At 39.9% G+C, this 24,171-nt stretch overlaps 1 protein-coding gene across 1 annotated transcript in view; it reads right to left on the bottom strand.

Annotated features, from left to right (window-relative positions):
- The window catches only part of gpr4 (G protein-coupled receptor 4), a 50,977-nt gene extending 27,773 nt beyond the window's left edge, over nt 1-23,204 (bottom strand). Inside the window, exons 1-2 of the mRNA XM_038693087.1 lie at nt 23,086-23,204; nt 22,567-22,742 (exon numbers count right to left, since the gene is read on the bottom strand). The gene's annotated coding sequence lies outside the window, so the exon portion shown is untranslated. The remainder of the gene's footprint in view (nt 1-22,566; nt 22,743-23,085) is intronic.
- Between the last annotated feature and the right edge of the window lie 967 nt (nt 23,205-24,171).

The raw sequence follows: 24,171 nt of genomic DNA, 5'->3' as shown, positions 1-24,171 counted from the left end.
GCATTCTGACACAAATGTCTGCTGTGCATCATTCAGGTGGGTGCTACACATTAGTGGTGGTTGAGCGTAGTTTCCCCCATTCACTCTGCGGTCTGAGTGTCTAAGAAAAAGCGCTATGTAAATGTAATCCATTATAATTATTATTATTACATGTTGGAAATCATGTAAGTTTTAGAAGTTTGTGAATGTTCTGCATGGTGCTAGTGTACCATGTGCAGAACTGCTCCAATTTCATTTATATTTTGTTTCAGTATGAAAGTGGTAGTGAGAATTTATGAATCTAAAATTGAAGTCACAAGTTTGAGAACCCCGGCTGTAATTCTTCCAAAAGTTCCAAACTGTGAGCTTCAATTTATTTCACAGTTTGCTAACCATGCTGATGATATAATTTGCTACAGTTTCCCTGATCTGTCCAGTCCCTTGTTTAAATTGTTACTCTTTTGTGCTGAAAGACAGTTTTCACCAGCAGTGTGGCTGCTGCCCAGGGTCACAGTTATTACAACGATCCATCAAGGGCCCTATCCTTTTACAGGTGAGTCACAACAGACAGTGACTTCAGATTAGATTACAGTGAAGATGATTGGGTCTATCTGGACCAAACAACCAGACTGTATTATTAGAAAGGCTCAGTCTCCAGCGAGGTAATCAGTTTTTGTAATATCTTTGGAGTGAAATGCGCTACTATGGCATCTGACTACAATGTCCCTGCAGAGTGTGAGTCAGCACAGTGCAGCAGTCGTATGTCCTCAGCTGAGACCAGAACACGTCTGTCATACAGTCTCACTTGTGTCATATTTGTAAAGCTCAGCAGGAAATTGTTGCGCACAGTGTGTCATGTTGATCCGCACTGGTCCCAGCAAGGTGATGGGAACATGTCACAGGCTCCGGTTAAAATATGGTCCTATGTTACATTTTGGCTCTTTCTCCCAATCTTTCATGTTTGTCCTATGCACTTTGATGAGACCTATTTGTTGTCTGTGCTATTAAGCAATCCATGCCCCTTTAATGTGGATGCCGTGTGTACACACGTTGGACCAAATTACCCACTAAGGGAATGAGTGTTGTGTGTATTCCACCAAATGGGAGAGCCACTAGAGCAGCTAGTCATATTACAGACAGACTATACCAGCATCTACGTAATACACCTGTTGGACCTATGGTGACCCTGGGTGATATAAATATGGATGCCTACAAAGACAGCGCTAAGCCTCCTGTTGGTTGCTGTGATCACAATGTCATCCAGCTGCTCCTCACCTGTTTATGTCCAGTAAAACAGTAATTAGGTCTGTTAATGTGTGGTCTAGCAACCATACAAAGGAGCTGTGAGGATGCTTTCTCTGCACAGACTGGGACATTTTTTCCAGATATTGACATGGTCACAGAATCAGTTACTACTATATCTCTTTCTGTGGTAACTTAATCATCAGAAAACTGGTAAGAGATATCTAAATAATAAACCCTGCATCACAACACTGTGGTTTAAAGCTTGTTTCCCACTTATCGGAAGATCTGCGGTTCTTGGTTGGGCAAGATACAAAACCCCGAATTGCCCCCAATGGCTGTTCCATCAGTGTATGAATGTGTGTGAATGGATAAATGCAATGTATAGTAAAAAACACTTTGAGTGGTTGCGAAGACTAGAAAGGCGCTATACAAATACAGAGTGTGTTAATAGAAAGAAAATAGACACTACAGAACCGAAGGCTGGATAAAAGGACCGGAATCAGCTATTGAGAGCTGCATGGAAACACCACAAGGAACAGGCAGGACAAAGACACTGTATGATTTAATTTATAGAAATGACCGACATGGATTCCAAGAGGAAATCCATGTTTGCCCAAAATTAAACTGCAAAGGCACATTAAATGAAATATTTTAATATTAAGTCTGGTTCAGATGGCAGGGACAATTATGGGAACGCCCTTACCCCGCAAGACATTTTTGAGCAGTCTACTAAGTCTACTCCAGGGCAGCAGGATTTTTTCCGACAGCTCTCATGTATTGAAATCTGAGTATGTGCTAATAAATTCTGGAAGGGGGTACAGGGTCACCTTGTGTAAACACAACTATTAGTCTCAGGAAACTGCAGGTTTTTCACACTTTATCAGAGTCAGAAAGTGATACATGCCTTAGGACAGACCTTTTTTTAATGTATTTGGTGCAGTGTGACGTTATGTCAAACAGCAATATTAGTCTATCTTGCCTCAAATTTTGATTATCTATGGGATGAAAAATACTGGGATCAAATAATATAATGATGGTTTCCAGGAATTGAGCAAAACTAAGCAAGAAAACTAAGAGGGGTGAGAGGCTGCCTTTTCCCAAGTTTTGTCTGAGGGGAGGCCCACAATCTCAGACTTTGAAAACCCCTGCCATAGAAGATTTCCAAAAGAGCCTTGTGGACTAAATTGCTTGGTTATTTAATTTCAGGCTAGAGTTTGCATGTGTGTCCTTTTTTAAAGTGTTTAATTGTGATGTTTGCAGCAATTTCCTTAATCTGAATCACTTTTTTCTTTTGTGTCATATAAGAAAAAAGTGATTCAGATCGAGAGGCGATCTATGTCAAATTCGACAGATGCTTGATGCCAAACTTGTAGAGGAACTAATGACAACCGTACACATAAGCACTCGTTGATAATAATCTGTGATGAAAACAAAAGAAACACTTTTAGTGTGTCAGTTTTTCCACAACAGGTCACCAATGAGAAAGTGGCTGACAGCGTGTAAGCAAACATGTAACACAACACAATATCAGAGAAAATAATGATCAGGACAGGATGTGTTGCTATTATGGCACTGTCCAAACACAGTATCTGTCACCACAATACATGTTAGACAAGATGACGCCGCTGCTGAGAGCAGCAGAGAACAGCTAGAGAGAGTGAACGAATGATAACCGCTTCCAGCCTATCATCAGCTGCTGAGCTGTGTCATGAGACTGAAGCCAGAGGATCCACGCTGTCATCATGTGGCTGTCTCACCTGTGTGTGTGTTTGTGTGTGAGGAAAGGACAGTGATTTCTGTCTATTCATTAATTAAACAAACCATTACATTACATTTATTCATCTAGCTGACGCTTTTATCCAAAGCGACTTACAATTGCTATACATGTCAGAGGCCGCACGCCTCTGAAGCAACTAGGGGTTAAGTGTCTCAGGGACACAATGGTGGATGGGTCACAGTGGGGGGGTCTCTCACACCAAAGGCATAGTCTTACCCATTGCGCCACTGCCACACCTGCCACTGTAGGATAACAGCCAAAAATTGTAAAATCTGATAAAATTACCATACCATTGGAATTACCTGGATTTCTGCATAAATTGGTCATAAAAGGTGGTCTGCTCTTCATATAACTCACAACAATAGACAAACACAGTCTGCTTAAACTTATATCAGACAAACAATTAAATGTTTCTATGTTTTTATTGAACACACCTTTCACAGTGGAGGGTGGGGAAAGTATGTGAACCCCTAGGCTTATGACTACTCCAAAAGCTAATTGGAGTCAGGAGTTAGATAACCTGGAGTCCAATCAATGAGATGAGATTGGAGTTGTTGGTTAGAGCTGCCCTGCCCTATATAAAACTAATAAATTTTGCTATTCTCATGAAGCATTGCCTGATGTGAATGAAAAATAGCTCTCAGAAGACCTAATATAGTTCAAAATATAGATATAAATAAGAGAAACAAAGTCCAGTATATTTATCTCTTCCTGAATATTAACAGCATTGAATAGCTGAGACATAAAACAATAATTTTGTCAGAGATGTCGTTGAGATGAGACATTCTCCTGAACCAAAAGTCATTCACAGACTGTCCAGCATATGTAATATTCATATAATAATATTTTAAATATTGTAAACACCTTCATGTAACAACATCTCACTGCCAGAGTTTTCACAGTATTAACACATGGAAAATATGTCACTCTCTATCCCTTCCTTTTTTTGTGACTTTCACAAGCTTCTTCAGCAGCTCCCTCTGGCAGGGGTCAGGTTATATTTCCCCATGTGCCTGCTCCCTCTGTGTCTGTGTCTAAGGTGATTTCTGCATTCTTCATCCTTGTGTTTGCAGGCTTCTCAAAACTCCCATGCACATACATCCTTTTATCCCATCATCCCCACCTTGCTCTACCCTTTGCATACAGCAATACAGCTTCTGCTCCTCCTAGTAGCTGCTCCTAGTACACAGTAGCCTAGTACAAGAGCCCGCTCCAGCTTTCTTCCTTATTTCTTCCTGGTCTTGTTGTTGGATATTAGTTTTATGCAGAAATCGAGGTTTGACGATTTGCTATCGCAATTCATTAGTAATTCATTCACTCGTCTCTCGTTCAAAATTCAGACACTTGGCCCAAGAATCGTATTTTCATTCCATATCCGTCTCACCGTTTTCAGCCATATCATTCAACCAGCTCCACAGCTGACAAACCTCTCTAAGGTTTCCCAACAAACCACCACGACAGCCTCATCCCAAGCATTCTCTCAGCATACCTAACAAGCTGGAATCGCTTCAAGGCATCACGTCACCTTTCAGCTGTCATTCCCCTCTTAGGACCTTATGTCATTATGAAGCGATGAGGATAAACCAAGACAACACTGTGACAGAAAGATCTGTTGTGAGGTTGAACATTTGAGAAAAACAACATTTAGAATTGTCTTAATATAAAGCAGATTTTAGAGACAGGATAGAAAGTAAATGGAGAGATGCCAGTGAAAACAAGCACAGATTAGCTCTAGGACATTTAAGCAAAGACTTTCCTCCAACATTGCTCATTCCGAAGCTGTCTGACTTGAACGTACAGAGGCGACAGAAAAAAAGAAGAGAAACTGGAGAAAAAGAACAGAACTGATATCAGGCAGCAGCTGTGCTTCCACACACACACACACACACACACACACACGTTTGTTTCTCTGTCTCCGTGGGGACATCTCATTGACTTTTCATTTCCTAGCTCCTTACCCTAACCATCACAACTACATGTCTAACCATCCATCCATCCATCCATCGTCAACCGCTTATCCTGCGTACAGGGTCGCGTGGGGGCTGGAGCCTATCCCAGCTGACATTGGGCGCAAGGCGGGGTACACCCTGGACAGGTCACCAGTCCATCGCAGGGCTGTCTTTAACCAATTGTAGCAAATTAATGCAAAGCAGCTGACTTTGAATTTTCAGACTATTCAACCATCACAATAAGGAAGACTGAAAAAACAACTTCAGTTTCTCACTTAACTTTCTTTCTAGAGCATAGGCATCGCTAGACCCTTTTTACTGGGGCACGTGCCCCGTATCCATATGCTGTGTCCCCGTAAAGGCTTGTGCAGACTACACGACTTTTGTCTTCCGTCGTTGAGTAGTTTACACATAAGGACTGGTGGCCGCCGATCAACCGCTGATTTACTCCCGATCACAGCCAAGCTCACCAAGCGGCAAATCAGGCTAAAAATCGTGTAGTGTCAACTAGGCTTAAGAGTATCGAGACCCCTTGCCATCGTTTTGGACGTGTAGGGCTTCGAGTTAGCAACAATTGGCAACATCTGCAACGTCCGGTTAAACTTTCAAAATAAAACTACTGGTTAATGAGAAAAGGCATGTTGTTACGATATGAAACATCGCAAAAAAACTAGTCAGTGTTGAAAGCGAGTGTTTACAACATTGATGAGAGGACAAAGAGGGACTATCCTCCTGGGCACAAGAAGAGAAAATAACTGACTTTTGGGAACAGCAGTCAGGTAAACTTGTATTCTGTTCTCTGAAAGTCTGATGTGAGCAGGTTCATGTGTTGCCTAGCCGCAGTGAGTCAGCCTCTGTCCTGCTAACCAAGCTAGGTCTGTTTTTGTCTTGGTTGCTTGCCAGACTGTGACTGAACAATATTAGAGTGAAATACAACTATTTATTAACTTTTGATAAACGGGCAACAATCTTTGTAAACTGCAGCATACGTCCCGTGTGAACATGCGCTCAAACACGCATGCACAAAATGAAACTTGCGCAGCCGGCTGAGCAGTGCTACAATCTGCAGCCAAACATTATTGTAATCCAGCAGCAACATTAGTGGGACCAGTCCACACAGCACACAGATAGGTAGGTAGGTAGGTTTATGTAGATGTAGATGTGATGGCACTCCACATAGGCACACATCATTTTAAAACAAGACAGTGATTATCTGTCTCTCAGTGAAGGTTTAGTTACAACTCTGGAATAATGCACGGTGGAAAGCATTGGATTCACATTGACTATTAAAATGTTGATTAGTGGGGCAGACTGGGCAATATGGATGCACATCTTTCAGTAAATAATAAACATCACTTATTCAGTCAAGTCATTGTATAAATTAGGGCTGTACAATAAAACAATAGCCTAACAATAATTATCACAGTACAATTTTCCATTTTTCATGATTTGACATTTAACCTTTTTGCCGTACCACACAGCCCTTGTTTAAATAGTATTTTAGTTAACCTGGGGAGCCAGTTTGTATGTGCCTGATGTAGCTGTATTGATTTTTTTTATTTAAAGGGGCTATGCTTAAATTTGTCAGTAGAGTAGATGATGGATCATAAGCCAGTACGAGCACAGACCCAGTCCAGACATCTTTAGCCGGTCACACAGCCCCCGGTGAAATACAGGCAGCCTCAGCCAGTACCAGCACAGCCAGAGATGCACAGTCAGCAGCAGTCTTAACAGACTTTATGACGGTTTTTCTATAAGAGGTTTCCATACAGGTTTATAACAGAGACAAAGGTCGTAGTTAGAGCAATGCAGCGTCAGGTGTGACTGTGCAGCAGTGGCAAATTGTTTACATGGCTCACAGGTAACATAGCATTCATAAAATAGGTAGGCCTATGTGTGCTTATGCTACGGTAAAATCCCTTTCTGACATGACCAATAAAAATGGGCTAAGCAAAGGAAGCTGGTAAGGCACATACTAACACATTTCATACACTTCAATCAAAAATAAATCAAAGATTTACATGAAGGATGTGGGGGCCTGTGCCCCAGTAGAGCTTTATGTCCCTGTTCTAAAGCTAACTTTAGTATTTCTGCTTGAATTTCCCAAACCTTTCTATGGCTTTTCAGATTAAGCCTGCCTTTGTTCAGAATCTAAATATGTTCTTCCTTCCTGCTTTGTCACATGAATCACTGAGGAATATTTCAGGAATTCAAAGAGCCGTGCCAGACTGGGTAACTTACTGCAGACTTCATATCACTCTCAATTGCATAGTACACACTAGCCCCGTAGCCCCTCTTCCATGTGTCTCAATTCCTGTTTCTAAATCAGGCTCCAGGAAGCTAAACTCAATCAACCAGCTTGTTTTACATCCATAGCCCCTCTGCTGATCAGTACCCTGTTTACAATAACAGAGAGCCATTAAATTAAACAAAGAGAGCCTGATAAGTAATAGGATTTTCATACAAGGTGTACCGGACATAATAACAGCAGCTTTGATCCTTTGAACACATACACTTTTACAATGCAAATACAGAATTGTAACACTTAAAAGTACTAACATAACAAACACATGCATCATCATGAATAAGAGGTAATCTGATGCAAATGTTGGTGGATCACAAATGCAAAACTGTTTTAGTGTGTCCGGAGGATTTTTCCAAGGAGGAAATCATTTTCATATACAAACACACATAGACACTGTCAGCCTGACCTGTAACCATAGCAACATTACAATAAGTTAGAGACTTACAGGAGTTGGAGACAAAAGGTCTCAATGTTTCTCAAGAAATGTGTTAGTCACATTAAAATTACTGTTAAGTGCATCTAGGATCAGTAGAGATTGATGCTTTGCTGCATTAAAACACACATGTTGCGCAGACATTTCCTTTCCACCACAACACCATTACATAGCCCTACATGGTGCATGATTCCCACCAATCAGATTCTGTCCTGCCTGCATGACATTTCAAAATCTACCCACGTGATTCTGTTGTTAGTAATGCAGAGTTGGTTAGTTAGCTAGTTAGTTGTTAGACAATTTGATGCTGTTTGGTTTGCTCAGAATCCCCAGAGCCATTTTTTTAGCTAGCAAGCTAAGCTAGCTATTTGTTATACAAAATTTAGCTTTTTTATTTTGTCTTTAAAAATGCAGCCACCTCTTTATTTTCAATACCTTTCAGGTTGGAAGGGATCCAGTGCTGCCTTGTATATTTATTCCAAAAAACATTGGTGCAGGCAATGACATTGCTTTTGGTGGAAGATGTCTGCACACTGCACAGACATGTCAACATGTCTGTGCAGTGTGGGACACTCTGGGGATTCTAACCAAATTATACTTTTTTCACACTGACATCCACTGAAAAATATGTTGTAGAAGAAAAGAAGTGAGTCGAAGAAAACATAAAAACTGAACAGGAAAGACATGTGTAGGCCTTGTCCAGGGCCTGAGGAAAAGAGACGGAGGGAAAGTCGAAGGCTGCACATAGTTATTCCTAGCTGTTCATTTCATGCTCGGGTGGTCGTGCAGCCGTCCATGTTTCAAAGCCCTTGTAGGCTCAACCTGACTCCCTGCAGGGAAAATTAATGACTTCAATAAAAGTGCCACATTTTCCTGTGACGTTTCCCGCATCGAGCTTTATTGGACGAAGGTTAATTTGGCTCTGATCAAATCACCAGAGCTTGTTACTGTACGTCTGGAAAGAAATGAATGAGGCACTTTGTGTGTTTATGTGTGTGTGTGTGTGCAGATGACTAACTTCTTTCCTTTCTGCTGCAGCCAATAAATAGGACATGATGTATGATACTTGTCTTTTTAGCTGAGCACCTGTGTTGTTGTAGTCTACCTGAAAGGGTGGTGTATGAAAGTTTTGCTGTTGTTTTTTCCAGAAGTTCATTTTTGTCCACTTGATCAGATTTTTTGTGTCAGCATTTGGGACTTCTAGTCCCTTTTTTGCCTGACCTATAAAGTAAAGCATTTGCCTTGCATATGCAAACTCAGTTTGTACCACTAAGCTTTGTTTGAACTTCTTTCCCACTGCTGAAACAAGAGGATTGTGTTGTTTTACCTCAGTTTCCCCAAACAGTCCATCTTCAACCACTAAATTCCGACCACGTGTTTTAATTTTTGATTCAGTGGTTTATCCAGTTGGGTAGGAATTTTCTTCTTTGTAATTTTCTTATCAAAACAGCTGATCAGTGATCAGTTGGTAGGACAAGCGGTACTTGGTTTCATCTGTGGATATTTCCAAAATTCAACTAATAAAATACCATCAGAGTGTCATCAAAGGTCATTTCTGTCGATTATTTAAATCACTGGAATGTTTCATGTTTGACTTTACCCCAAATTAGTTCCTGATGGTCTGATGGAAGCTAAGAAATATCTCTATCACAGATCTAAATATTTCTTGGGACTTTTTGCATCCCAAAAAACATCTTAATTGTTTTGATCATATTCACATTCCTTATCACTTACTACACCTTTTTGCAGAATAAAATCATCCCTTTGTTTGCTGTCCTACTTGTGCAGTAAGTGTCTGAAACATTTATACCATGTGTGTGGGACACAGCAGTTTGTACGCTGAGTCCTCAGCTGCTCGCTGCAACTGCGACAAATGATATTCCAGTGGAGGTTTGGATGTGGAGGTGTCAGCAGTTTTAATGACGGGTTGCAGAAAACCTCCACTCATTTCTGAGGCACTGCCTGCCAGACTAATCCCACCGGAGCTCTATGTTTGTGTGTGCATGTGAGTGTGTGTCAGAGGCACAGAGTGGGAGTATGCATATAATTGTCTGAATTTATGTCGAGTCGAGTGTATATGTGGGGTGTAGATGGGTGAGTGTGTGTGAGACTATGTGCACTGACAGATAGGCATTAACTATAGTATACCAGCTGCCCAACAATATGCACACACACAACCCACATATACATACAGACAATTAAACAGCAGAGACCAAACCTTATCTACTAAAATACTAATCTCATAAATAACACAAGACACAAAACGTAACATACTTATTTTAACCCAAACCCTGATATTTTCGTGAACATAATGAAGTAGTTCTGGTACCTAAATCTAATCAAACTGCGACCATTTCACAAGGTTAACTGAACATTACCACACTTTTCTGTTACCAGGATGGTGAAGGGCTGATGCGTCTGTCGCTGGGACAACCTATTCTGTTGTTTAGGTGTGAGGATGTGCAAGGTTAGAGTTTGGGGTTGGTAAAGTTTTTATGTCAGTGAGCATCCTTATTAGTTTACAAGTACAAACAATGTGTGTGTGTGTAGGGGTGTGTGCATGAGTTTGCCAGCACCGGTCTGCTGCCAGGATGTAGCTGCTTCCTGTGCCACTTCCTGTTTTGTCTCTTCTCATCTGATTGGTTGGCTCTATTCTGGTTAGTTGTGTCGAGTGACATGAGGGCACAGAGGGTACAAGTCTTAGAAAATCTTTTTGCTCTTTGATCTCCAGCTGAAGTGGGTTAGAAATATCTGACATAAATTAAACAATCCACTGGCCCTACTTACTTGTAGACAAAAATATCTAAAATTAAATATATAGTTATATACTACACTATACTACGGTATATACTGGAAAATGTGCATACGTATGTATGGATAAACTGAACATATAACATTTGCAAATAACCAAACAAGTTATTTTATTGATAAAAATAATTGATGGCAACTAAATATCATAAAATTTCATTTGACACTTTGTTCACAAACAAGTTTGTTTATCTTCAAACATTTAAAATATATCTAATTCAGAAATAAATGTGGAAAATCTAGTATTATCAGCAAAAAAACCCCAACAGAAACACATATACAGTGACCAAATCATTAATGCTGATTAGAAGCTTAGCAACTTATCATCATCAGCATCATCATCGTGCATCGTATCAGAAAGAGTGTTTGTTTATTAGTTTAAGAATGGCTTTTATCTGTTTTTCCAAATGAACTCATATTATGAAGGCTGCAAATGGCTATGTGTATTGTTAGAGGGGTCATTCGTAGTGTTACCATCTTAGAGATAGAGACCAAATTAATGATTAACTCCATTATTAAATTAGTAAATCTCTTAACAATGAATTTAATTAATTTTATGAAAGAATTGTAGAAAGTGTCCTATTTTATGCTGTTGCTTGTTGGGGGAGTGGCTTAAGTTCAGAGGATAGGATTAAGATCAATAAACTGATCAGGAAGGCAGGATCTATTATTGGCTTTACCCCTGACCCACTAGAAGTGATCATGGATCAAAGAATGGGTAGGAAGCTAAAGAGTAAGAGTGTTATGCAAAATGAGGATCATCAAATGTACAATGTTTTAGCGAGCTGCTTGAAGTGGGCCGGTACTCACCGGCACGCAGTACTGGCACTTCTACATTTCACTCTTTGTCGTAATAGGACTTTTTCTTGGGTACCGGCACATCTCACAAGCTGCCGATCCTCTTTTCTGCTTTTCTGCCCTCACCATCAGGTACTCTGGGCATTATGTGACGCTCAGATGTTCCTGTTACCGCCTGCCTGATAATCTCGGTCAGAGAGGGAGAAGCAGCCATGTGCATAGAGTTGCGCATCAGTGTCACTTTTCGTGAACCGACTAATCACAGCCTGGATGAAACAACAAGATTGACAGCAAACTTTTGAAATGTTATAATCATTGTTCTATGTGAATGGTTCTGATTAATGACAAGATGGTATTTAGCATTAACAAATTAGAGACTAACCACCATGTAGCACGTTTTTCTTGTACAATAATTGAATGAATGAAAACAAAACCCACAAAAATGAAACTGCTCTTTTGTACTAGCCGATACACACCGCAACATGTGCAGCCTTGTTTGTCCACTGTGCCCATGAAAATAACAACAGTTATGGTTTCCTTAAGCAGAAAAGAAAGTCATTTTACTTTTCTAATAGGGATCGACCGATATGTTTTTTTCCCGATCCCTATTATTAGTAACCAATTAGACCGATGACCGATATGTGGAACTGATATACATTTTCTTTAAAATTGAGCAACAAAAGTAAAGTTTAAAGCAGCAAAGTATCAACATAAAAGCTATATCTCACTGGAAACAAATGGAACATCTAAAGTAAATTATGTTCATGACATGAAAATACTGAGTGAAGTTTAGATTGAAGATAGCAGTCAGTCATTCCTCCCCCCCCCCCCCCCCCCCCCCCCACCCCACCCTCTGCTGCTGCTGGTAGAGAGAAGCTGGTTTCTCTCAACAAGCAGCTGAGTTTACAAGGATTTGCTCTATTTTAAGGTACGTAGCATCTCAGCTAAACAGGCCACAGACAGAGAGATTTGAGATAGCTTGTTTATGACAAACTAGCTAATAGCCAAGCTAGCCCATGTGCTTGTGTAAAACCAAAACACAGCTGCGGTGGATGAGACAGAGCAGATTAAAGTATCGCTTTGTAAACGTTCCTGCTTGTTGTACTGATGCAGTAACAGCCTTTTACTAGTACTGGTGGTTTTTGCTGCACTTACTTACAGTAACGGCCGTAGTTATGGTCAACTTGTGTAATCTACACTGATCTCCGCTCACTTCGCTCAGCGTGTGTGCATGTGGAGCTCTGCAGTGTGATGGCTCGCTCGTTCTGTTGGCTACTTTAGCACATACTGTAAGTGTTGATAGCAAGTGTTGATAGGCTTTTACTCGTGTTTTACTACTTGTACCCAATCAGCTAGTACTGTGGATGGGACATTATACTCACCCCTCTGAGGGCTCGAGCAGACAGAGAGAGGCGGCTGCATCAGAGCCAAAAGTAGCACATTTTTTTATATCGGCTATCTGTTTTTAAAATGACCGATGCAGATTATTGGAAAAATGCTGAATATTGGCGCTGATAATCGGCCAGACAGGGTATTGGTCGACCCCTATTTTCTAATGACCACTGCACCACTCAAATGTTCAGGCAAGTTAAATATTTGGTTATTTGTGATGCTATGTATTTATACAATTTAAAGAGGCTGTTGCATTTTTGTCCAGATATGGTACAATTATAATGCTGTAGTCCAGTCAAAGTTGAAGTTCTTTTCAAGGTTTCCAAGTTTTAATTTCCAACTTCCAACCTCAATGTCCTGGGGGCCTGTAATATGATGCAGAATTGGTTAGCGAGGTAACTTAACGTTTAACCCTGGGTTTTCAGTCAGTTTGGTTCATTACATTTACTCATTTAGCTCATGCTTTTATCCAAACGCCTGCAACAAGTGTCTTGCTCAGGGACACATTGTTGGATGTGTCGCAGTGGGAATCATACTCAGGTGTCCCATCGCCAGCCTGCTCCGGAGCACGTTATTTTGGAGATATGAGATCAACGTTATAAAAATACCGCCTAGTGACCAATCAATTCTATTGGAAAATGGTATTGTTACACATGCGTGAATAGTCTTTGACTCTTGGGCTCCGTCAGCACAGGAAACAGAATTGATTAGTTCACGACTCTCAACTCTGGGTCTCTGTGGAGCAGGAATGAACTATTCGTTGACCACTCACATGGGTCCTCCTCAGAGTGTTTCGTTCATTCGGCAGGCTGAGATACTGCCAGCGCCGGAGAATGAGAGGTAAGTCAGTTGTCAGGTAACAGTCACAGGACTGACATTATATATCTATTTTGTTAATTACGTGACGTTTAATAAAGCATACCGTTATTACAGTACAGTGATGTTGTGCTATAGTTTTAACACAGCCGTACGGTAACTTTAATCCTGCTAGTGTTTGCCCTGGCAGGTTTCTACCGGGAGCCAAATCACGTCTGAGGTAGGGCTGGGCAATAAAACAGTAATGATAATTATCTCAATATAATTTTCCTCAATAACAATATAATGAATGTTCAATATATTGTCAATAAATATTTGCCTTAATTAATTTGAATCACAAACACATTAGCACTTAATATTTCTATAAAAATATTTATTTTGTTGAAAAAAAAAGATTAACTAATCATATTTGTTGAAAAAGATAATAGTTTTGAATGTTCTACCTCAGACTGGTGAAGTGATCCACTGTTTGGCATTAAGTGTTTGTCATAATCTGACCATAAAGATAAGTTTAACATAATTAACCATCTGGTTTCTTCAATGTTCACTCTGGAGCAAAAATTATTTGACATATATCGTGATAATTATCGATATCGAATGATGTGATATGTTTTTATCGTGATAACATTTTTGGCCATATCGTCCACTCTGAGGTCGTCTCCTCTCCAAAACAAACGGACCCTGTCATTAAAACATTAAAACACAGCCACATAGCAAAGTTACCGTTAGCACTGTGGTGTGTTTACAGCTCACAGCTGATCCGGGTCCGCCTGAGAACGCGACATAAATGATTGGTTAGATAGCAAATTCACTTTAAATCAGACTAAAAAGAGCATGACAGTTACTTCACTTATCCCTTTAACTTATCTCAGACCACATCAGGGGGTGAGAAGAAATAGAGAGAAGATATTTGTGTTTGCATGTGATTGTGTGGGTGACAGACATGGAGGGGAGGAGGAGAGTAGGTCTGTACATTCCCTTTTTTGACTTGATTTTGGCTAAAATAAACAAGAGTCTTTTTTTTTTATCTTGACAAGACATATTTTCTCGGGGGTGGAAAGTTCTTGTCTTGTTAGTCTCCATATTGATATCTTTGACTTTTAGGGAAGGGAGAAGTCAGTTTACAGATCCGGAGGAGCCTCTGAACTATTCAAAACTCCCCCAGTGGAATTCCACAGGGTTGTAAACGATGCTGCACTGTGTTTGTGAATGTGGAGGGACATTCACACCCCTCTTCTCACTACAACATTATTCATCCATATGTCTGATCGATATATCTGACACATACACACATATACAGCCTTTTAACTTTGATGTATCTGCTTTCTTCTTTCTGCTGCAGCAATTCCATTTTTCCTGTGGGGTCATTATAGTTTAATCTAATAATCGTCAATATTCCATTACTGAAACAGTCAATAGCAGCAGACCTGATGAGAGACTGCGGGGAGAGAGAGTAAGATGGGAGAGAGACACAAAGATACTGATGGAAAGAGAGGGACATTTTCTCTCCTTCAACTGACACTTTTAATATCATGTCATCATCAGACTTTTAAATTCAGATTTCATGCAGATACATCCATCCTGACTGTATCTATTGTAGTAGTTAAATAGTAGCTGTATTTGTTTGCATGTCACCATGTGGTTTTAAGAGCAAGAGTTCAATTTTTAATGCCCACTAAGCTCATGCTGTAGTAAAGCCTTTACGACCCAAAGCTTTATGCCTGTATACTAAGAAGAAACACAATCAAGTCAAGTGAATTTTGTTTATATAGCCAACTGTCACAAATCACAATCACAATTGCAAAGATAGAAAAATAACTATTTTCCAGCAGATACACACAATTAGACAGTACCACCACAGCTAGTTCTTGTACAGACAGACAACAGCACTGCGTGAAAAATACTCAGCCCCCTCATTACAGTAATTTCAATGGGGCGTTGAAGCAGGGGGGCCCAGCAAAACGGCTTAAACTGGCTAAACTTCTGCTGAAAGTGGTTTTGCTCTTGGATTCAAAGCAGCATCAGGAGAGATGATTGATAGAGAATATAGAAAATAAGCGAGAGAAAAAGAATGAAAATAGACCGTGAAAGTCCAAAGTCATGATTTTAGAGAGAGATTAAACAAAAAGTATACTGTTAAGTATAGTTAGCATCACCATTGGACTAGCTTCACATCGTGTGTGAGAGAGAGAGAGAGAGAGAGAGATAATAGAGAGACATAACGGAGGGAGCAATAAGAAGAAATGTATTGATCAAGGGAAAGTAAAGACAGGGGGGGTGAAAGACAGTGGAAGTGGAAAAAGATAGGATAATGTTAGAGATGGAAAAGGGGGAGAGCCAAATGGGCAGGGAGAAAGGGTTGGTAATTTTAGATCCAGAGAGAGAGAGAGAGAGAGTAAGAGAGAGAGAGAGAGAGAGAGAGAATAGATTCAAAAAGAATTGGTGGAAACAAGATAATGTGAGAGGGGAAAATGTGACACAACAGAGAAGAAAAGAGAAATAATAAAAAGAGTGGAAAAAGTCTTTGATCTTGAGAAAAACAAATTGAGAGCTGGGAAAAAAAGATAAAGTGGATCGAGAGATTGAGGTCTAATGGGAAAGAAAGAAGGAAGACAAACAGAGAGAGTAGGTGTGGTTATCGACCATCTCAAACTGCTCTAATGCTGGCCACAGGTGCTACTGTCTCTACACTGGAGACATCTGTGAGTGTGTGTGTGTGTGTGTGTGTGTGTGTGTGTCTAACAGGGCTAACAGTGTTTACAGTCAGACAGCAGTGACCTCATCACACCCTGGTTACATTTAGACGTGGCGTCAGATGTCAGCAGTTATAGAAACACACATACAGAGAGACACACACTAACACACACTTCTGATCTCTGTATCCCCCTGTCACTTTCTTTTTTTCCTCTCTTTTGTTTAAATCTGCCTCTCGGTCTGCAGGCCATCAGCCGTATCATTTTATCAACACACAGAGATGTGCTCTATTGCGTTACATTCAGAGACTCACACAGCAATGTTCTAGGAAGGCCTTCAAAGTGTGTTGATTCGAGGATCTCTTTTTTCCATTCGAAGAAATGCACCAACAAACCATGATCTACTTCACACTGTGTGGCAACAAGTCTGGTAGCCATTTGATTTAGAGAAAGTCCACACAAAGAGGGGATTCAGACCAAAAACAGCCTTGTGTTAAAACATGGGATAGTGTTGTTTAAGATCCTCGTGAGAAAATGAAATACAACCTGTTTTGTTACAAGGTAAGCTGTGTTCATGTTACAAAGTAATCTACACAACCAGGAATCCAAGGAAGGTTAATGGAAGGTAATTGGACGGTTTTCAGTTTCATCGGCAAAGACCATCACAATGACTGTGGTGGTGAAATTTACAAGCATGCTGAGCTGCAGAGTGTTTCACTATATGTGCACAGGGGCACAGACAGTAACCAATTATTGTCACAAACACACAAACATACACACGAATGACAAACATGTTATCGCCGTACATTTTATAAGCACTGACCAGGTAAAGCAACAGTGAACACACCTGTTTCATTTCATTCGGCACCACAGAGGTCTCCATCATTTTGATAGGCTACGTCATTAAAAACAAGTCTCCTCCACACACGGCTCAACTGATGTCATAAAAAAAGGGTGACTTTATAATACATATTGCGACAGGTGTAGGTGTGCACGCATGTGTCTGAAGGGAAAAGCAAGGTGAGCAGATCAAAGTAGTTGAGGTGTAGAATTAAAATGGTGACATGACCTACTAGAGTCATGTATTCTTTCAAATATTTTCAAATTAAATATGCTTACAGCCTGCCACATTTACACTGTCACTCTGTGGGAAACACTGAGCTGTGTTCCTGCAATTCATTTTCAGTTGGATTTTAGCTGTACAAAAAAGCTCTGTCCAGTAACTTTGTTTATAGTGAGAGTGAGAGATCAGCCTGGGGCAGTTTTGAAGAAAATGTGAAAGTTAATTAATAGTTAATGTTTTATTATGAACATACAACTGAACGAATCCCAGGAAGAATAGCCACCAGCTTAGCTGGTGCTAATGGGGCGGAAAAAAGTTACAAAAATGTGCATGCTGTCAATTTCAGTTCTTAGAAAGAAAGAAAATCAGATTTGGCCAAAATAAGAATATCAGACTACAAATACTAGATATTGGAATCAACCAAGAAAATTGCAATCGGTGCATCTCAATTGAATTTCATTCATTTCTGAAATGGTGAAAGTGTCTCACAGAGACATACACAGCTAGATACTCACCTACAATGATTCTAGTTTTGGACTTAAAATCTGATAATTTAAAGATGCTAATTAAATACTTAACTGTGATGCATTAGAAGCAGTTAATTATTTTCTCATCAGTTCATGAGTGATAGATCAGCAAAATGTCAGGCCAGGTAACCATTTAAACCTCTTTCAAGAATAGGATAGAATAAATGGTAAGAGTAGAATGAGGACAGTGAGGCGAAAACACAGTTAAGTTAATAGTTAACTGGTATTTCTGATGTACTGAGGAAACAAATAATTATCTTATCACCATGACAAGAAACAAAGCAGGAGTTGGCAGGAGGCATTGTTGCAGATGCAAATGAGCTCTCAACTCTGGAAAACAAAGGCAGACTCGCCCACAATAAACCACACCGGCACAAAAACTCTACTCAGAGACCTCCAATTAAACGTGTAGCTACACCACTGGACTGTTCTGTATGTGTGTGTGTGTGTGTGTGGGTGGATGGGTGTGTGTGTGTGACTCAAACCATTGTCACCTTTACTCGCTTATGAGTCACCCCTCTAATTAAGAGACCAGAATCGTGACACTGCTCAACATCTCCAGAACAATTATCCAATTAGGCGAGCCGTGAGCATGCAGGCTGACGGTTCTCATTCTGGACTGAACAGAAACAATCTATTCGCTCATCTGTCACCCAAATGCGCGTGTGTTTAGTTTTAGGGAAATTGACCTGTCGGTCAACTTGCCAAGCGTTGATAACTTCCCTGGTAGATCAGTTACTCCAGCAATGGTGTATGCTGGCTGCATACGTAGTCTATTGTGTTGCTTTCATGTTGACTACTTCATAAGCCACTAATATAATTCACTTTGTTTTTCTGCCACTTAGTGGTCAAAATGTGTTTAATGCAGCTTTAGATTTACTTGGCTAAAGGCAATGGACAGCAACGTGTAAATGTGTCAGGATGGTTTTCACCTGAGACATCAGGCTACAAATGTGAAGATACTAAACTTTTTCACATAGTTGTTTGTTGTGGTAGACCGTAATGCTAATCACTCTTGCCCGCCAGAGCATCTTTGTTGTATAAAAACAGTTTAAACTTGTACCGCATGGGAAAAAAAGACAGCAATCAGAGCTACTGTATTCATAACAACCTGTGCAGCAGGAAATTAACACCTTCCTCATGTGTAGTACAGCAGCTACGTCAGAAAACATGTTAGTGTGGACGTAACCTAACACTGTAGCCATTCTAGCCCTTAATCGCAATGATTACTTAACCACAGAGGCTCTTAAGTGCTGCTTATCAGAACTCCTCTGGAGAGAAATTACATGATCGCTGCCCTCTCTTTCACATTCACCCTCCTCTGAAGCTCTTTTCTTATCTTGCTGTCCTTCAACCTTCTACCAACCATCCTTCTCCATCCTGTCTCCTACTGCCCTGCTCTCCTCTCATCCTCTTCCCCTTCTCCTCCACTCACCAACTTTTTACTTACTTTCTCTTTTTTCATCCATCCTTTCAGTCTCTTGTCTTTTCTTCTTTTTCCAGTTGTTCTTTTCGCTTCTCTTCCTAATCCAATTTCTCTCCATTTCCTTTCCTAATCCAATTCTTTCTAATCCATCTGTTAGATTGCGAGATATTTCACAGGATAACTGAGAAATTTGACCTGCTGGTGGTGCTAGATGAAATGTAACGTGATCACCAAAGTCATTAGGATTCATCCTATGAGCGCCATATATGTGTGCCAATATTAGTGGCACTCCATTCAATGGTTACTGAGATATTTAAGTCCGGACCAAAGTGGTGCACTGATCAGCACTGCCATCCCTAGAGCCAGGTGGCTAAAAAAATAAACTACTTTAAAATCTACTATTAATTATTTAAAAACTATGTTTGTTTGGTCCATCCTCAAATTTGTGCACTTTTCAACCAAATATACCATACATTATTTGACATCCCATTCTGTTCCAATATACAGTTAGCACTGCATATTGTTCAGGGACTGATGATACAGTGTGCTGTGCTGTGCTTCTCCTTAACGTCATGCAAGGGTGAACATATTCTTTTAAAGGTCACACCACTGTCACACTTCAAGTAAGAAGGAGGAAGATCTATCTGAGTTGGGGGGTTGCGGTGGATGAGGCGGTGGTGGTGGTGTGTGTGTGTGTGATTGGTCGGGAGTGGTAAAAGGAACCGGTATGTAAGTATAGCTGGAGCTCTTAGCTAACCACAGTCATCCTCCTGCCTTCAAGGTCAGTGCTAAAACAGTACAGATTACCTTTCCGAAGAGGTCAGAAATAGTTCAGTACAAAGGATGGAGGAGGTTACGGGGTGAGGAAAAGGAGAGGATGGTTTACGTATGTTATTATAAACGTTGCAATGACATACAGAATATAAAACAGTCAGTATTGCATGTAAATTCTGCATGTATTAATGTTTGTTCTTTGCAGCCAATGAAGCAAGATAATTGCTGAAAATTATAATCACATGAGAGAAATAAAAATAAGGGAATTAAAAAGGAAGGGGAAAAGGAAAAAGAAGACAAGCTGACTCGCTCAATCTTCCCATAGAGTTAAAGAGAGCAAGAATGGGAAGAGAAAGGAGGGAAAGAGAAGAAAGCGTACAGACATACCCAAGAGAAGAAGAGGATATTCTAGTGATTTTAATGTTACAAACGTTGGAGTTGAAAGCAAGAATTCTGTAGAAGGAACAGAGGATTCATTGTGCCGACTATTTACTAAAAAGACCATTAAGGTCTGTTGAAACATTTCCCTGCAGCTCAATAAAGCACAATGCTTTCCCAGAGATCAGGGTCTCTCTGTCTCTCTCACTGCTTGAGGTGGCTCATCTGCTCAGCAGTCAACATAACATATGTACTCATTTGAGTAATACATGCGTCACAACAATAGTTCTTCATGGCTTTTTTTACTCACTAAATCTGTCTAATCATTATAAAAGCTGAATGTTGTTCCTAAGCCTTCTCAACATTTATCTCAGAAAAAATAAGTGGCTGCCATTCATTCTTGTACAGCGCAAAAATCCATAGGGTGAGATAACCCATCACAGTGTCATGCACAGACTTGGAATGTTGCACATATTTGTTGTTGATTGTTGATCTTTGTTGTTGTATAGTTATATTTACACAATATTCTCTTGCGTTACTTCTGCATGGCACAGACCCAGAATAATGCACATGTATATATCTGCAACGTTGTTCTTCCATTCCATATTTATATATTTCTACATTTATTCATGTCGACTGTATGTTTGTCTACGTGTAGCACCTTATCACCACAGCAAATTCCTCGTATGTGTAAAACACTACTTGGCAATAAAGCTCCTTCTGATTCTGATTCTGATTCAGTAAGCATGAATCCATAATTTGATTTGGTCAAACTCGATTTTTCCTCCTTAAAGTTGTGTGGTATCATCTCTACGCTGCATTTCGCTTCCTTCTGTTTCCTGACATACGTATGAAGAAATGGAAAACTCTTGCCAGGAAATAATACTTCAAAGTCATGTCACTGTATAAATTTTGCTCTCACACCCATATCTTTTCATGGGTGTGAGAGCAAGTATCTGTGCCAGCCCAAAGAGAAGTGAATTTACAACTGTGACGACTGAACGCGAACCTACAGTACAATGTGCTCAGATTAACACTTTATCAACTTGCGTATCTGCAGCCCCCTTAGTGTTTTGGTTGTCTTCTGTTTCTGACAGAAAAACACATAACCACAGCACTCTTCAGCAGGAGAATTAGGAGCTGGACCTTTATTTGACCATTCCACAAGCAAGTGATCGCAGCACAACTGTGAGCCATATCTGTTTATATTAGGGATATCATACTGACAGGCAGAGAGAGGCTGAAGTTTGAAATCTAAACATTCCTAATGTTGGTCTACGCACTGCTTTTCAAAATCATGAAATCGCAAAATGTCAACTAGATGTTGGAGGTATAGTCTTCTTTAAATTTCACAAATAGTCAACATAGAGCCCTTTCAGCTTAATTCAGCATATAATAAACTATGTTCTAAAGGGTTCTTCATAGCAGCAAAACTGGTTTTGCACCACCACTCATCTAAAAGAACAATTTTCTGCTCCCTGCACACAGTGCTATACTTGGAGGGGTTCAGTGACACAAGCGGCTCATTTAGTTGTTGAGTCTCATAATTTATTAATTGTCAGCAGTCAAAACCTCCAGAGCTTTGGCAGGGACACAAGTGCCATTTACTAATGCAATTTGACTTGGTTTTGCAACAAATCAATGGGAGAAAAACACTGCAAGCTGTGTGAAGAACAGATGTCAGATGTAGAATACAAGGTGAGGTCAAAGTCAGGGGAAAGAGCAGCTTATGTACAGCAAGTTTCTTTTTTTATTCCCTTTTACAGTTTATTATGTATAGTGAGAATATTTTATTAAGTTACTATATTTAGTATTTAATCAAGATCATAAACACTGAAGCAATATGTGACTGAATGTTATGGGATGTGAATACTCTGACATACAGACCAACTGGTATTACTAGAATTTAAATTAAAATTTAAAGCTGATATTATCAATATAATTCACTGTAATTAATTTTTTTGTTTGAAAAAATAGCTAATTCACATATGCACATAAATATGTTATAGGCTATGTGACTAATTAGTTTAAAAATAGCCTACATGTTGTGTAGGCCTAAAGCATGATCCAACGCACAGTGCTGAATTATAGCTTTCTGTAGCAGGTGACGGTTTCATTTATGCTTCTTCCTCTCTGAGTAAAGATAAGAGTAAAGAGAAGAGAGTAAAGACACAGATGAGTGAAGACACAGCGCTGTACTCACATTCAGGTTCCCGGATTCTTGCTGTCACCTCTCAAAACTAGCGCGTATTCATCCAGAGAAAAGTCAACTTATTTTATTCAACCTCTGCGAAAAACGTCCAGTAGCAGCAGTGATGGGCAGAGTAAACAGCCTCCAGAGCGCAAAACGCTGTGAACAGAGCGATAACAGCCGGCAGACTGAGACACACACACACACACACACACACACACACACACACACGTATACACACGTTCAGAGTGAGAGAGAGAGGGAGGGGGAGGGGGAGGGCGTCATCGTGCCATGCAGAATGCCGACACTCTCCTTCTGGAGTGATACATTAACATAAAGTAAAATCAATGTGTTGGAGTTATTTCATATCTATGCGGATATAGGATGTTTATGCAATACCAAAGACAAATACAATAAAAAAAAACATGTCTAATTAGGCTATTTATTAATTATTGTGTGCGAACATTCAGCTACTTTTTTGTGAATAGCAAACAAGATGGATCAGAATCCCAATAAAAATCTAATAATTACCTGGCTTCCTGAAAAGGCAACATCTGTGTCTCTTTTTTGGTGGGGTAATTATTAGTGTATGGGCTGTGTGTGTCTAACCCTCATCTCAGGGCGTCATATAGGTGCCTGGGTACCCCTTCAGCGTTGTTTATGTAAATGTTTCTCTGCTTTCAAGGTAGCAAGAATAAATATGCAACGTCCGGTTAGACTTTCAAAATAAAACTAGTGTTTAACATTGTGAAACATCACAATTTGATTAGGCACCAAAACTACTTGGTTAGGCTTAGGCACAAAAACTACTTGGTTAGGCAACAAAAATATTTGGTTGCTGCTGCTTCTGAAGACAACAGAGAACGCTGAGGTCTTGGTTGGAAAACCAAAACAAGTGCTTAAATTCTTTAAAATACTCTGCAAACCTTAGGAATTATTTGAGGATATGTCATAGTCATTCGGTGGTAGTCATTGTTAATAAAAAAAAGTGCAGCTTTAAGGTTGGGCTAGGAGTTAGGATTACTAAATCAGCACAGTCAGTACATTGAGTGTATGTGTTTGATGGTGTGTGTGTGTGTGTGTGTGTGCGTGTGTGTGTGTGTGTAATATCTAAACAGCAGTCAAGTAAAAGCCAAGCTTGCTGGTGTAAAACATCTCCCAGCAATGAACTCATTATGTCAAATTAAAACATAATCCAGCTCATTTACTCTGTGTTTATATGGAAATTGAGCAGCACAAAGTCACTGAGTGATTTTAACATACTGCAGAGAATCTGGCTCTGAAGCCTTTATTTTTTATTTTTATTTATTTATGTGGCTAAGCCTACACTTTTTCCCATAAATGTTTCAAGATGCTCCCAAACCTTTCTACTTTCTATAAAATGCTTCAAAACTAAAATTAAATCTTTAAAATGTCATAGTGGGAAGGAACTTTAGGTGTTGTCTAAAATGACACAGGTTTCCCCAGGTCATTTCAGGGTCAATTGTTGAGCTAACAAAAGCCAAAGGTGACAGTCACTGACTCTCCAAAACAGTAGGTCAGACTTTGTCTTTCCTCTCTGCCTGTTTGGTCGACTGACTGACGCAGCTGTCTTGATAAGGATGCACTACTACCCAT

The sequence above is a fragment of the Micropterus salmoides genome, unplaced genomic scaffold (assembly GCF_014851395.1).
Source record: "Micropterus salmoides isolate LMB-PRFRI ecotype aquatic unplaced genomic scaffold, ASM1485139v1 Ms_hic_scaffold_3, whole genome shotgun sequence".
Lineage (NCBI taxonomy): Eukaryota > Metazoa > Chordata > Actinopteri > Centrarchiformes > Centrarchidae > Micropterus > Micropterus salmoides.
The sequence above is the reverse complement of the archived record's forward strand: the minus strand, read 5'-3'. Positions and strand labels throughout refer to the sequence as shown.